Source organism: Euleptes europaea, chromosome 13 (assembly GCF_029931775.1).
Source record: "Euleptes europaea isolate rEulEur1 chromosome 13, rEulEur1.hap1, whole genome shotgun sequence".
Taxonomy (NCBI): domain Eukaryota; kingdom Metazoa; phylum Chordata; class Lepidosauria; order Squamata; family Sphaerodactylidae; genus Euleptes; species Euleptes europaea.
The window spans coordinates 7,143,623-7,158,124 of NC_079324.1; positions in this window are offsets into that span (position 1 = coordinate 7,143,623).

The following is a 14,502-nucleotide window of genomic DNA, read 5'->3' on the forward strand; positions in this document are numbered from 1 at the left end:
GTTCTGGCTCACCCAGATTGTTCTAAACCGTTCACCCTTCAAATAGACGCCTCGGAGAAGGTGATGGGAGGTGCGCTTCTTCAGAGGGATGACCAAGGGGTGCTTAGACCCTGTGCCTATTTTTCAAGGAAATTCTCCAGCCCGGAGCTGAACTGGCCGATTGGGGAAAAGGAAGCCATGGCTATTAAGCATGCCCTTACGGTCTGCCGGCAGTTCCTGGAGGGGGCGACTGAACCTTTTGAGGTCTGGACTGACCACTGGAATCTTGAGGCTATATTGGGTCAGCGGAAGCTATCGGCTAAACAGCTGCGCTGGGCAGACTTTTTTCCAGGTTCCGTTTCAACATTAAACACATGCCCGGGAAGGAAAACTGCCTGGCCGACGGGCTGGCCCAGATGCCGCAATATGAATATAGAGTCGAACGGCGGGTGGGATCCCTTTTTACCCGAGAACACCTGGGCTTAACTCCGGAGGGGGGTAGCGCAGGAGTTCTAACCAGAGCCCAAACCCGCGCAGCGGTGAGGGAGGCAGTACCAGACTCTTCTCCTGGTGCAGTCACAGGGGAGGAGAGGGAGTCCTCTCAGCGAGAGCGGGGAGACAGGATGGAGGAGCCGGTGTCTGACAATTACCCAGCCTTCTCAAGCAGCAGTTCCTCTTCATTCTTGGGTGATTAAATTCCAGCTTGTTCCCTGTTAGCCACTTGACCACACCTTCCAAGCAACAAGTTACTATAATTATATCTGTCCAGAACCCAGGACACCAAGAATAGAAATGTTCTCAGTCAAACTGAGTGCTTCTGACAGTACCCATACAAACATGTTAAATGTTTAATCAGGTAGTTTTCAAAAAATATTTGAAGCCTCTGATTTTACACCTTCTTCAGGCACAGATGTTTTGAGCAAAGAATAAATCCAATTGAAAAGGATATGATTTTCAGAATCTGCCAAATCTGCTACATCTGTTATGCAAATGGCCAAATATATACAATTAGAGACCATTTTGTGGTATTTACAAATTCTCTATACACCAACATAAACAAATGCAGTAAAATCAGTAAATGTAGTGAAAAAAGGCTACTATGGATAGGGTTTTCAGGCGCTTGCTGAACCCACCATGAGATGGGACATGGGAAAAAGTTCACTGTTGACTTGTCAACATCACTTCCGGCCAAAACCTGGAAGTGATGTCACCAGTCCTCTAGGATTTTGCTGATCTCTGGAGTAAAAACCACTGGTGTGGAAAGGGGGTGCTTTGGAGGGTTTTGCAGCCCAAAGCAGGCATGTGGCACCCCTGCCTGCTGAACTGCGGCAGCTGGAGACTTGGGGTGTCATGTGGCTGGTAGCAACTGCCTTTTTTTCACACCTTGGCTCTGCAAAGTTAAAGAGTTGTCATTGCTCAAATCACATTCGGGGCTTTCCAAAAGAAAACAATTTTTACTAAAAACAAATTCACTTGTACTTTTCAGATTCATCTTGGAGATAATTATATTATAGAAAGCAGTCTTCACATGAATTCCCAAAGATAAAAATATCAAATGAAAAACAAAGAAGAAGAACAAAAAGTTTCAATAAGAGTGTCTTGTGGGAAGTGGACTCTGGGAGCCCCGCCCCCTTCTTCTCCGCAGGCTGAGGGGCCTGAGCCAAGGGAGCTTCCTCGACCTCAGACCACTCTGAGGGAGAGTCTGAACTGCCCTCTTCCCCAGAGTATGCCAGGGTCACTGCTTTCTCCAGCTACATAATGTAGAATTTTGTTGTTTGTAGGTGCTGTTCTTCATCTTCCTTTATCAGTGCTTGGTCACTCACATCTTCTTTCTTTCTTTCATCAACATAAACAGCATGGCAAATTTTTATTGTTTCAGTCTTTGGATTGAGGACCCGGTATCCTCTACTTCCTTGTGCATATCCCACAACAATTCCTTCTTCTGCTCTCAGATCCATTTTGGACCTCTTTTCTTTAGGAACATAGCTGTAGGCTTTTGATCTAAAAACGTTAATGGGATTTACATTGGGTTTGTATCCAAACCATAGTTCAAAATGGGTACTGCTTGCACCTTTGGTAGGCAGCCTATTTTGCAAATAGGTAGCTTCTCCCCAAAATTTCTCAGGTAGTCTTGCTTCAAAAAGCATGCATCTGCTCATTTCAGTGAGAGCGATTCTTTCTCTCTGCCACAGCGTTCATCTCTGGCGTGAAAGACACTGTGACTTGATGCTGGATCCCCTACTCAGACAAGTAGTTCTTCATTTCATGTCCTATGTATTCACCTCCATTGTCAGTGCGTAGTACTAGTGGTTTTCTCTGGTATCTATTACTAACCAGTGCCACATACATTTTAAACTTTTCAAACACTTGACTTTTCTCTCTGATCAAGGAAGTCATGGTATACTTGGAGTATTCATCAATGAAGGTGTCGCAATTTTCATTGGGCCACATAAGTCACTATGAACCAAGTCTAATGGCTTTCTTGCTTCATTTTTCTCAGTTCTTTTGCCCTTGAAACTTGGTCATGTTGCCTTGTTTTTAATGCAGCATACACATTTTTCTTCAAAAGCATATTTTGTAAATTTCATCCCTTTTGTTAAGTCATTGCAGCTGGTTTATTGCATTTGCATCACGATGACCAAAACATCGGTGCCAAATTAATGAACAATCTCTGTGCTTGCAACTTTCCTTTGCATTGGCAAAGCTTGCTACTTGCTCGCATGTTTCCAGTACATACAGTCTATCTCTTTTCTTAGCTATTGCAATTATTTCTTTGTCCTTTTCAATAACACATTCTTTTCCAAAAGACACATTCGTGCCTTTTTCAGTAAGAACGCTCACAGAAATCAGGTTAGACTTTAAGGCTGGCACATAAAAACACTTTGTTATTAGGATTTCTTGAATTTCTTCATTTGGAAGTTTGCATCTCAAAGTCCCTGACCCAACACCTGCGATTTCTACAGTCCTGCCATCAGCAACATGCAGTACCTCCCTTTTTTCTTCCTTTAATATTTCAAAGAAGTTGTTGTTTCCTGTCATGTGTGAAGTACATGCAGAATCTAGATGCCATACTTGATTACTGGATTCTTTCTCTGCCAGCACAAAACATTTCTTTGGAGGTTTTGATTTCTCATATGAGAAATTCCCCTTTTCTTCTCCTTCTTTCTTGGAGAAATGATTTCCTTGTTTAAAGAAAGGACAATTTCTTTTAATATGTCCAAGCTTCCCACACTGATGGCATATGATTTCAATTTTCTTTTTTAATTTTACAGCACTCATTGCATTCTCACAGTCTTTCAGTTCACACCCCGTCTGAGTTTTTAAACTCCTTGTATCTATTATACTCTTCCAGCATACTTATTGCTTGACTCAAGGTTAAATCTTTCTTAGTTTCAACTTGGTTTATAAAATTTTCATACTCTGGGCACAGACTTATCAACAACAGTATTATCAAATCCTCATCAAGAACGTCTTTTCCAGCTGAGCGGAGCTGCTGCACTAAATTCAGAAAATTGTCCAAATGTGCACGCAAGCTCTGATCATTTCTCATTCTGATGGAGAATAACTTTCTTTGCAAAAACATTCTACTTTTCAGAGAGGTATCTGTATAAAGTTTCTGAACTTCTTCCCAGATTTCTTTAGCTTTATCAAAATGAATCACCCTCAAAATGTCCCTGTCTTCCAAACCTTTGAACAGGATTCCTTTTGCTTTGTCATTATGCTCGTCCCATTTGCATTGCTTTTCTCCCTTGGCATCTGCTGGTCTTGGATCCTTTATCGCACTCCAGTTTCCCAGCTCCATGAGGTGAGTCTGCATACGGGCTTTCCAGATTAAGTAGTTCTGTTCATTTAGTCTTTCTATCACAGCAGCATGCTGATTATTGTAGGTGGCCATCTTGCCTCTAGTGAGCCCTTTCCTTTACTCAGAGATCAATCCACAACCATCCTCTGCTACCATGAAGGAAATGGAGTTTTTCTTAAGAATGATCCTGAATCTGATTAAGGACTAAACAAAGTGAGTTTATTCAGAAATCAAAAACTTGGTAAACGACTGAGAGACAGGCTTATTTCTAACTAGGGTCCATAACTGGCAGGGCAACATGCGGCCTGTTATTCCTCTCTTTCACTGTAACTAGAAGGAAGAGTAGGGGTGCATTATGGGAACAAACAAGAACATAGGAAGAGAAGGGAGAAGGATCACAACCTTTCTATCTATCTCTCACACTTGCTGCCCCCTGCTAATCTTCCTTTCTTTAATCAATCTTTGTGCACTAGACATTGTATTTCCAACAGGTAACAGGGATACATACCAGCAGAGGATTCTAGGATTGCGGTCTTTCATTCTTTCTAGTCATAGCAGAGGGGCATGATTGGCTACCAGCATGAAGGTGTTGTTGGTCAAGTAGTAGTGGAGACCCTCGATGGCGCACTTAATAGCCAAGGCCTCCTTCTCTACCATGGCATATTTCCATTCAGCCCCCTGAAGCTTGCGGCTTAGGTACAGTATGAGATTATCTTGGTTATCATGCTCCTGTTCTAAGACTGCCCCAAGGAGTCAGAGGCATCCATGTGGACCCTGAAGGGATTGATAAAGTTGGGTTTTTCAGGACAGGATCCTGGGACAACGCCCTTCGAAGGTCCCGGAAAGCCGTCACCTGTTGGGGGGTCCATCAAAAATGGTTGGGCTCGGTCTTACTCAGTCGGTCAAGGGTGTCAGGCCTTTACAGGCCTTTGCTGGTAAAGACCCTTGGCATGGGTAGGCCAGCCTCTGGCTTCGTGTCAAGTCCTTGGTTCACATGCCTGTAAGATCTGTGTAGTTTCGTTTGTCCTGTTTGCTGCAGCTATGATTCTGTTTAGTCTACATTTCCTGGGAACCCTTATCTCAGGATTGCTCTGCCTAGTTTTGCCTTCACAGGCTCGAATGCTTAGAATCATAGAATCACAGAGTTGGAAAGGACCACCATCTCAGGATTTCTCCGTTGCCGGAGAGGTCTGGAGACCAAGTCCTATGAGGAAAGGTTGAAGGAGCTGGGTTTGTTTAGCCTGAAAAGGAGAAGACTGAGAGGAGATGTGATAACCATCTTCAAGTACTTGAAAGGCTGTCATATGGAGGATGCTGCCGAGTTTTTTTCTGTTGTCCCAGAAGGTCGGACCAAACCAACACGTTGAAATTAAATCAAAAGAGTTTTCATCTAGACATCAGGAAGACTTTTCTAACAGTTAAAGCGGTTCCTCAGTGGAACAGACTTCCTGGAGAGGTGGTATGTGCTCCTTCCCTGGAGGTTTTTAAGCAGAGGCTAGATGGCCATCTGTCAGCAGTGCTGATTCTATGACCATTCATTAGCTCATGCCCTCTTGGAATGCCGCTTTTATGAGGAACTTCAATCACATTATATCTCTCCACTTTTGACATATAAATCTAATGCCTCTATCTCTGACATAATGCCTTTTTTATTAAGTGACAGGGATCCCAAGGCTACATCGTCAGTGGCAAGATTTATTTCAGTCCTTAAATCCCTCAAACATTAGATTTATGCTGCTCAAGATCAATGGATCAAGGAGCTTCTAAGGGATAAAGGAAAGGTTCAAGAGAGGGAGGGCATCTTGGCCATCTTCTGGGTATGGAGTAGGGGTCACTGGGGTGTGTGGGGGAGGTAGTTGTGAATTTCCTGCATGTGCAGGGGGTTGGACTAATGACCCTGGTGGTACCTCCCAACTCTATGATTCTATGAACCTCTCAACTAGGCCATCAGTCTGAGGGTGGGCGATGGAGGTAAAGATCTGTTTCACATCTAAAGTCTGGCATAATTGTTGGGTGATGGCACCCGTAAAAGAGGCCTCCCAGTCTGTCAGAATTTTTTTGGGCAGGCCCACCCAAGCAAACAGCTGGATCAATGCCTGACACACACACACACACACCCCAGGGCCTGCATGTTCCAGAGGGGAATGGCCTCCGGAAACTGGGTTGCGTAATCAATGATAACCAGGGTAAACTGATTATCTCGCGGGGTGTGGGGTAGCGGTCCCACAAAATCCATGGCTATCCACTCAAAGGGAGTTCTAATAATGGGAAGTGAGTTCAAGGGGGCTCAGGCCAGAGCCTGGCGGGTTCAACACTGGCACTGAGTGGCAGGAACGACAAAAAAAATTGATGTCTCGGGAGATCGCAGGCCAGAAGAACCTCACTTGGACAAGGCTCAAGGTATTCTTCGCCCCCTGATGTCCTGCACAGGAATGGTCATGATTCAGGTAAAGCAGTTGGACCTGGTAGGCCTGGGGAACTAACAACTGATAGACCTCCTCCCCTCGTTCCTGAACTACGTGATACCATCAACCCTGCTTTTGTACTACCTGCGGCCATCTCCTCGCCTGCCGGAGGTCTGGCATGCGCCCCTCACTTACTGCCACCATACACCTTAAGACAGCCAGAGTGGGGTCCTGCTGCTGGGCTCGCTGGAACTCGGGGTCTCCCTACCAGGCATCCTCCGGATTGGTGTCCAGCTCCTGGGCCCCAACTGGGTCTTCGCTCCAGGATGGCCCAGGCTGTTCACGCTTTTGCCTCCAAGAAGTGGACCATGGCTGTGGGTGTTGGGGTCATGGCCTGGCTGAGGGCCTGCAACTTGTCTGGGAAGCAGGGAGCCAATAAGGACTGAGTACGGCAGCTTCTGCACCCAGGCTACGGCGATTAAGTAGTAGCGGGAACCCCATTCCACTTTCACCTGTACCACGGGATAAGGATCCATGTGCTGGTGGAAAGAAGCTATCGTCACTACCTGGTCCACTGGCAAGTCGGATGGGAGCAAGTGGCTGAGGGCCATTGAAATGGATGACCCACTGTCCACAAGGGTTTGGACCTGTTACCCTTGCATCTGCATCAACAGGGGGGAAGGTTGTGGCCCCGGCGTGTTCACAGCCCAGGTCACACTCCATCATGCAGCATTCACATACAAGGCCCCTGCCCGGGCACCTCAGTGGGCAGGCCCTCAGCCTTGAGGCCAGCTTTGGAGCTGTCGGTGGGGCTGGAGCCGGTGGGCCGTGGGCCTGAGGGCAGGCTATCCCGAAAGTAAGGCCCGAGGCCCAGCAGGATTCGGGGAAGCAGGCAAGCCCGCCCCCTGCGAGGGCCAGGGCTCCCAGCTTGTTAATTATCCCCTCTGGGGTGGTTTTACCCAAGGTGTAGGAGCACTACGTCCCTCATGAGCTGTTGCTGGGATTCCTGCTGCTGCTGCCACATCTCTTGCATCCGGTGCCCCTGCTGTTCAACCATCCAATGGCCAAAGTCCATAAGGCCAGCCTGGGGGTTCTCCACGGGGTCCATCCAACGAGGGGAGGCTAGGGCGGTAAAGGTAGGTGGCTGTAGGAGAGAGTGGCCCTCTTGCAAGCCACACATTTATTTACAGTAATGATACATTTAAACAACATGTTTCTTTTTACCGGTGTTTTGTGGACGATCTGGTAATGATCCTGGATAGTGACGATGACTATAACTCCCTATTTAGGGAATTAAATGCAGTCTCACCACATATTAAATTTGAAGGTAAAGTGAGCAACTCTTGTTTACCTTACTTAGATATTGAAGTACATTTAGCAAGAGAAGGGTATGTATGGGTTAAACCGTACAAAAAACCCACAGACAGAAAAGCTCTCTTACATTAATGATCTCATCATCCAGAACATTTAAAAAACAATTTACCCTATGGACAGTTTTTACACCTTAAAAGGAACTCCATGCTTCAAGTGGATTATGAACAAGCTGTGAACTCCTTATACACCACCTTACAAAAAAGAGGTTATCCAGCCCAAGTCTTGAATAGAACCAAAGAGCCAATTCAAAACCACGTAATGATTTATCCGTAAAAAAACGTGATTCTTGTATGAAATTAACAACATCAATACAATTCACTCCATTAGCAAATAGGATAAAAAAAAGATTATAAATCAACACTGGCATGTAGTCCAGGATATTAAAGGCTGTGCAGAACCTCCACTGATAGCATTTAGACGTACTGTCTCTTTAAAAGATCATCTCGTACATACGGACATTTCCCAAGCTGTTTCTAATCTGGGGCTGGCAAGACACCATCGATGTGGCGCATGCGCAATGTGCGCATATGCCCTGCCCGTTAAGAATTTTACCTGTGAACAAACTGGTTTTTGGTTTGAATTAAAAACATTTACTAATTGCAATTTAGTTAATGTTATTTATATTTTGATCTGCCCTTGCAATTTTTTTTATGTCGGACAAACGACAAGACCCTTAAAAATAAGAATAGGGGAACATTTGTCCCGCATAAGGAACAACGTAGTTGAAGCTCCCATTGTTTCCCATAACAAAAAATTCAAGCATAGGGACACCAATCTTCGTTTTTTTTCGCTATTTGACAATATAAACAGCAAAAGCACCAAAGTGCTAACATAGAAAAAATCTTAAGCCAACAAGAATCCCGCTTCATTTTTCTCCTTAGATCCATGGAACCTAATGGGTTAAACGCAATGTGCGACTATACTGGTTTTTTATAAAGGTCGCTTTAAATGTATGTGGTGCTATAAGTATATTAATGGGTGATTTAAGCCTCTGTAGTCAAATAATGGGACTATAGAAGCTAGTCAGTGACTGCTGGATGATCCTATGAATAAAATGAATGGCTATCCTTTTGGAAGAATTTATATAATACAAAAGAATTGTAAGTATAAATATAAGGTGTTTAAAATTTATTTTGTTAAAATGATGTTAAAACAGGAATGTAAATAATTGGTATTTTGATTTGTTGCATTTTATATTAATAGCTGTCATATAAAACTACTACTCTACAAAGTTGAAAGTGGACACAAAAACGGCCAAGGGTGGCTGAAGAAAAGTTTTTGAAACAGCGCTACTCACCGGGAAGCTGTCCCACCCGTTGTGATTGATGCGGACTGTTTTTGTTGAATCCATAATTTATGTTTCTTATGATTTTGGACACAATTATGCATACTAGAATGACGATATATTGATGGACGGCAACTCTAAAAGTTCACAACTCATGAAGTTGAATATAATTTTATTTTGGAAATGGTACAATACAATATAATGAAACAAGAAAATTAACTATTGTCAGCACCTTACTTTCATATAGTGTACTGACACCTTTGAAGAGATATTTATAAGCCATTGTAGCTGTATTCTTTTGATTAACATTGTTTATTGCAGCTTAGAATTATTTTGGTGTGTAACCTCCAGGTACTAGGTGGAGATCTCCTGCTATTACAACTGCTCTCCAGCTGATAGAGATCAATTCACCTGGAGAAAATGGCCGCTTTGGCAATTGGACTCAATGGCATTGAAGTCCCTCCCCTCCCCGACTTCCGGTGCTGAGCTGGGCTGAGTGCTACGTCTTCCCAGGAGCTCCTGGGAGAGAATCCAAGTTTGCGTGTAATTTGGGGTGTTTTACCGCACCCCAACCCAGCCCTTGCAAGTGGGCTGAGAGGCAGGAATTCCCTGCAGCCATATATGCGGTCTGACCTCCTGAATACTCCGAGGGAGCTTACTAAGTCCCCCGGAGTTTCAGACGTTTGGTCCCGTGGGCACGAAGGGATTGAAATCGCCAGCGCGCAACTTCGGCTTTAGACTCTACCCTCCAGCACCCTATAAACATCATAAGGACTATATCAAGATTAAAGCCTCACCTCCGGGCGCCCAAGTGAGTAGATAAGAACCCTTCGTCTTTCACTGGCGTTATCAAATAACAGGGGGTTGAAGAAAACATTCCTGGTAACCGCTTTTCTCCCTTAATTGAACTGGATGATTTTGCTGTATGAGATCCATCAGACAAAGCAGCAAGAGCCTTATCAAATTGATCAACTTTAACTAAAACAACGAGCCTGAATGATTGACGTAAGATCTGCCAATCCGACGCGCTCTTAAAGGAAGGGGAGGGAGAAATCTTTGAGAATTTGCATGGGGCCCTCCAGCCACGTCTACAACTAAGAGGATTCTTTGACCGGAAGACTCTGTGCTTTACCCAACACCCCTCTCCACTCCTCTACAAAATCAACAGGAAGAAGGTCGTAGGATCGGAAATTCGTCTTACTCGTGTTACTTCAAAACCATTCCTGAAGGTAATAACCATAGAGAAGAGACGATAGAAGGTCCACGATGAGGCAATTCCTGAAATACTTCCTGGCTTAGCCGATCTAGAGCGTCTGGAAACTCGTTGGTATTTTCAATTTTAAAAAAGTTTTCTTTTTAAGTTTAAATACTTATTTTTTCAACCCGAAAAAGATATTAAGTTGGTCAATGAAGTATTCTCTATCAACTATATGTGATGGACTCCTGCTAGATGACCAGCAAATTTTTAATTAAGTTACATATTCTGGAACCTCCCCCTGATCTGGCTTAATACATAGCCCTGCTCCTATGAAATCAAAGGGAATTTTACAGAATTCAACCATGGAAAAAAAAGTACAGGACATGCTTGCTAAACATTCTGAGGCGACAATTAAACAATTAAAACAGATTTCAACACAGATGGCTCAACTGATTTCAATGATGACGACTCTTGACCAATCATCACAGGTATGCAATCAGAAGTTGGATCTGGTTATAGAAGACATAAAAGTCTTGAAAATTCAAACGATGACCACAAATACAGACATACAAGCAATGGACTCTTCTGCCCAAAAAGTCATGGAAGAATACAAGGATATAAAGAAGAAGACAGAAGTTCAAGAAAGCAACCAGCCGGCGATAAAGAGATCAGACATACAAGAAATTGACTTTTCATTTTAAAAAGTCATGGAACGACGTGTGGATATAAGGAAGAAGAGAGCAGGTCAAGGAATACAGATTGAAGCCACGATGGAGATGAAGCCCAGAAAGAGTTATTTTTGGATACGTACCCTGTCTGAGGAAATGAGAGAGAACAAAGAAATCCTGTTCCCATACCTGACTGGCCTATTTCAGTTACAGAAGGAAGTATTAGACCATGGTTAAAGGATTGATTTAAACATGATTGCTGGATCCAAAGGCTTTGATAGTGTGGACGGGTGGCATGGCTATTAATGATGTAGTGGAATTAAGATTAAGACATCATTTTGGGAATATAAAAATAAGTCCTCCTTATATAGATTATCAATTGATATAAAGGTATATTGGAATGGGTGGACTTTTGATATGGATTTGGGATATGATTTACACTGAAATAAGATTGATTAAACAGGAATCCCCAAAATACCGGAGAGAATGTTGTTTAGTATGATTAAATTTATGTTATAATGGCTGCAATTTGAGGTAGCCAAATAGAAAGGGACAAAGGTTTCAGAATAAAGGGATTAAATCATTTTACTGTTAGAACTGGTGGAGTTGGAGAAACTAGAGGGGAGAATTGAAGGAATCACTGTAACAATGTACAAGATCTGGGAATAATGGAAGGTTACTTTTTATTCTGATCCAAAATGTAAAATTATATATAACATGAAACTTTAGAATGAAATTAATGCTAGGATCAGTATATGTTAACGAAGGATAATAACACTTTATTAAGAGGTAGATGGAGGTGATGGGGAAGTCGCTTTATTTTTCTTTATGTTTAATGGTAATTAAGACAACATTCAATATAATTGTGATTGTGATATTATTTTTACACTGTTGTCAAAATTATGGAGAATTTATAGTTTTAAAAAACCAATAAAATTTATTTAAAAAAAAAGAAGTCCCTCCCCTCCCCAAACCCCTCCCTCCTCAGGCTCCGCCCCAAAAACCTCCCACCGGTGGCAAAGAGGGGCCTGGCAACCCTAGCTGCCTCCCTTTTGTCGGGCCTCTAGGGGGAGAGCGGGGAAGGGGGGAGAGGGGGTTGCAAGATCCTGAGGCAACCCAGCTGGGTCCAGACTCGGGAAAAGTCTTATTCCTGGCTTTGTGCTGCTTCACTCAGTTTTCATTTTTCTTTTTAAATATAGCAAAACTTGATTAGCATCATTCCTATTTCAGTCAACAGAATATACAAATAGAACAATATTGCGCCGTTTGATTAATGGGTAGTACCGTCTTAAGCGTTGGATACTGCACATTGGTGCAGTGTCACCAGCCAGCAGAAAGATCTTTTCCAATAACACCAACTCCAAGGAGCCGACTACAGCAAATGCCCTGGAGATCATAACAATTGCCAACAACCACCAATCATGAAGCAGCATCCCCTCATTTGGCCAACTATGGAAACCAAGCAATGCCAGCATGCCTCCCCCAATATCCCCTTGCCCCTACCCACAATAAGGGCAAGACCAAAGTAAACATAGTACATTTCCTGTAAGGAGGGCTGTGGCAAGTCCAGCAGGAGTCAGGTATATATCACTCCCCTGGGAGCTCTGCTGATGGGGGTTCACATTCCTCATATATGTCCTGCAAACATATAATATTTGTGGGGGTGTTGCCCCAATGTGCCTCCTATAGCTGCTGGCCTACTCCCATGAGACTTACCGAAACCTCAGAGAGAGAAAAACTCACGTTGATAGCAGTTGTTATTCATCAGATCCACTGCTTTGCAGATGGCCCAGAAGTCTAAATATTTTACTTTTCTCATAGAAGTATAATCACCTCACATTAGGATTGCCAGCTCCGGATTGGGAAGTACCTGGTGGTTTTGGGGGTGGAGCCTGAGGAAGGCGGGGTTTGCGGAGAGGAGGGACTTCAATGGGGTATAATACCATAGAGTCCAATTGCCAAAGTGGCCATTTTCTCCAGGTGCACTGATCTCTGTCACCTGGAAATCAGAAGTGGGAGTTCTCCAGCCACCACCTGGAGGTTTTTCAAGCTTACCTCACATTTTATTTAAGAACTTTATAGTTTCTTAATATTATAACCTTTTTATACAATGGGAAAGCACAATAGTCCAGTAGCACCTTAAAGACTAACAAAATTTCTGGCAGGGTATGAGCTTTCATGAGCTCACTTCTTCAGATATAGCTAGAATGTGAGTCCATAAGCTGTATCTGAAGAAGTGAGCTCCTACCCTGCCAGAAATTTTGTTAGTCTAAGATGCTACTGGACTCTTGCTCTTTTCGGCTGCTACAGACAAACATGGCTACCCATCGAGATCAACTTTTTTATACAGCTCTTCCTCTCTCCACACACACATATATACAGAATTTATCGACTTTCGAGTTCCCATCAGGGAGAAAAACAGGATATTAATAGAAAATAAAACTAAATAAATAAAAATCTAGCTGCTTTACCAGTCTAGGAAGGGGTCCCAGGCATTGCAGAGATTTGGTGCCATCGAATCCAAATACGGGAGATGTTCATGCTGCGACCCTGCCCCAGAACCCATCAACAGTATTATTTTAATGGTGTGCACACTCACTTGTATAAAGGAAGCTCACTGGGTAACCATGTGCCAGTTTTCCTTTTTTTATTACACTTCTAAAAAACTGAAACCAACAACCAAATCTTAGAGAAAGTTACATCCTTCTAAGCCCATCACTTCAATGGACTTAGAAGGCTATCACCCTGTTTAGAATTGCATTGCACAGATTTTTATTGTAAGAGGATTGAACGAAACCCCAAGATAATAAAAACTAGGGAGGCTGAGTGGACCATTTAGAACCAGAGAGGTGTAGCTGTTAGTGTCAGTCAAGGATTGGACAGACCCTAGCTGGAATTCTCTTGGAAGCTTGCTGGGTAACCTTTGGCTAGTCTCACTCCTTTCCAGCCAAACCTACCTCATAGGGTTGTTTTAAGGCCTACTAGGGTTGCCCACCTTTTGGAGGAGGCTGGATCTCCCCTAAGAAAAGCAGGGAATAGAGCCCCATAGGGTTGCCAACCTCCAGGTGGTGCCTGGATAACCCCCAGGTTGCCACTCTCCAGTGCAGGCCTGGAGACACCCCCCATTGCATTATGATGAGAGGAGAGGGGATGGGCCTTATTGAGATGATCTTTACATGCTTTAAACATCCAGGATGGGCACGGGTCTACCATACAAGTTGTGGCCTTCACAGATGCCAGGATCCTGCCAGCATCCATTGTAGTAAGCAAATCAGTGATCCATAATGGATGTGGTGTTGGAGGGTTCTGGTGTCTCAACTGTGATTTAACTGTGTCTAAACAAGTGTGTATTTCAGATATTTTTTTCATGAAAGATCTTTGCAAAAGCATGGCAGCAAATATTTGGGGTCAATAAGTGGTGAGCTACTTAAACAGCTGGGCGCAAACGGGACACCACAATAGTAGTAGCAAAGGATTCCTTTGCCACCATCACTGGACCTCTTTTCTTCTTCATGTTTGTGCCCATGCCTGGTATGTCAGCAGGGTTAATGAAAGAAATAATGCACATGGAGGAGTTTTCCATCACATCACACTGTGCCAGGGCAGCCCAGCCGCAGGCTAGCCCCTCAGGCAGGCGGGGGCTGCGAAGACTGTAAAAACTGGTCTTGGACCGTAATAAACAAATGAATGAATGAATGAATGACTGTCCAGCACCATTCAGAAGGCATTTGGAGCCACCGCGGAGGTAAAGTAAGTCGACGCTAGCAAACAAGGGGCTGCTTCTTGGTTCA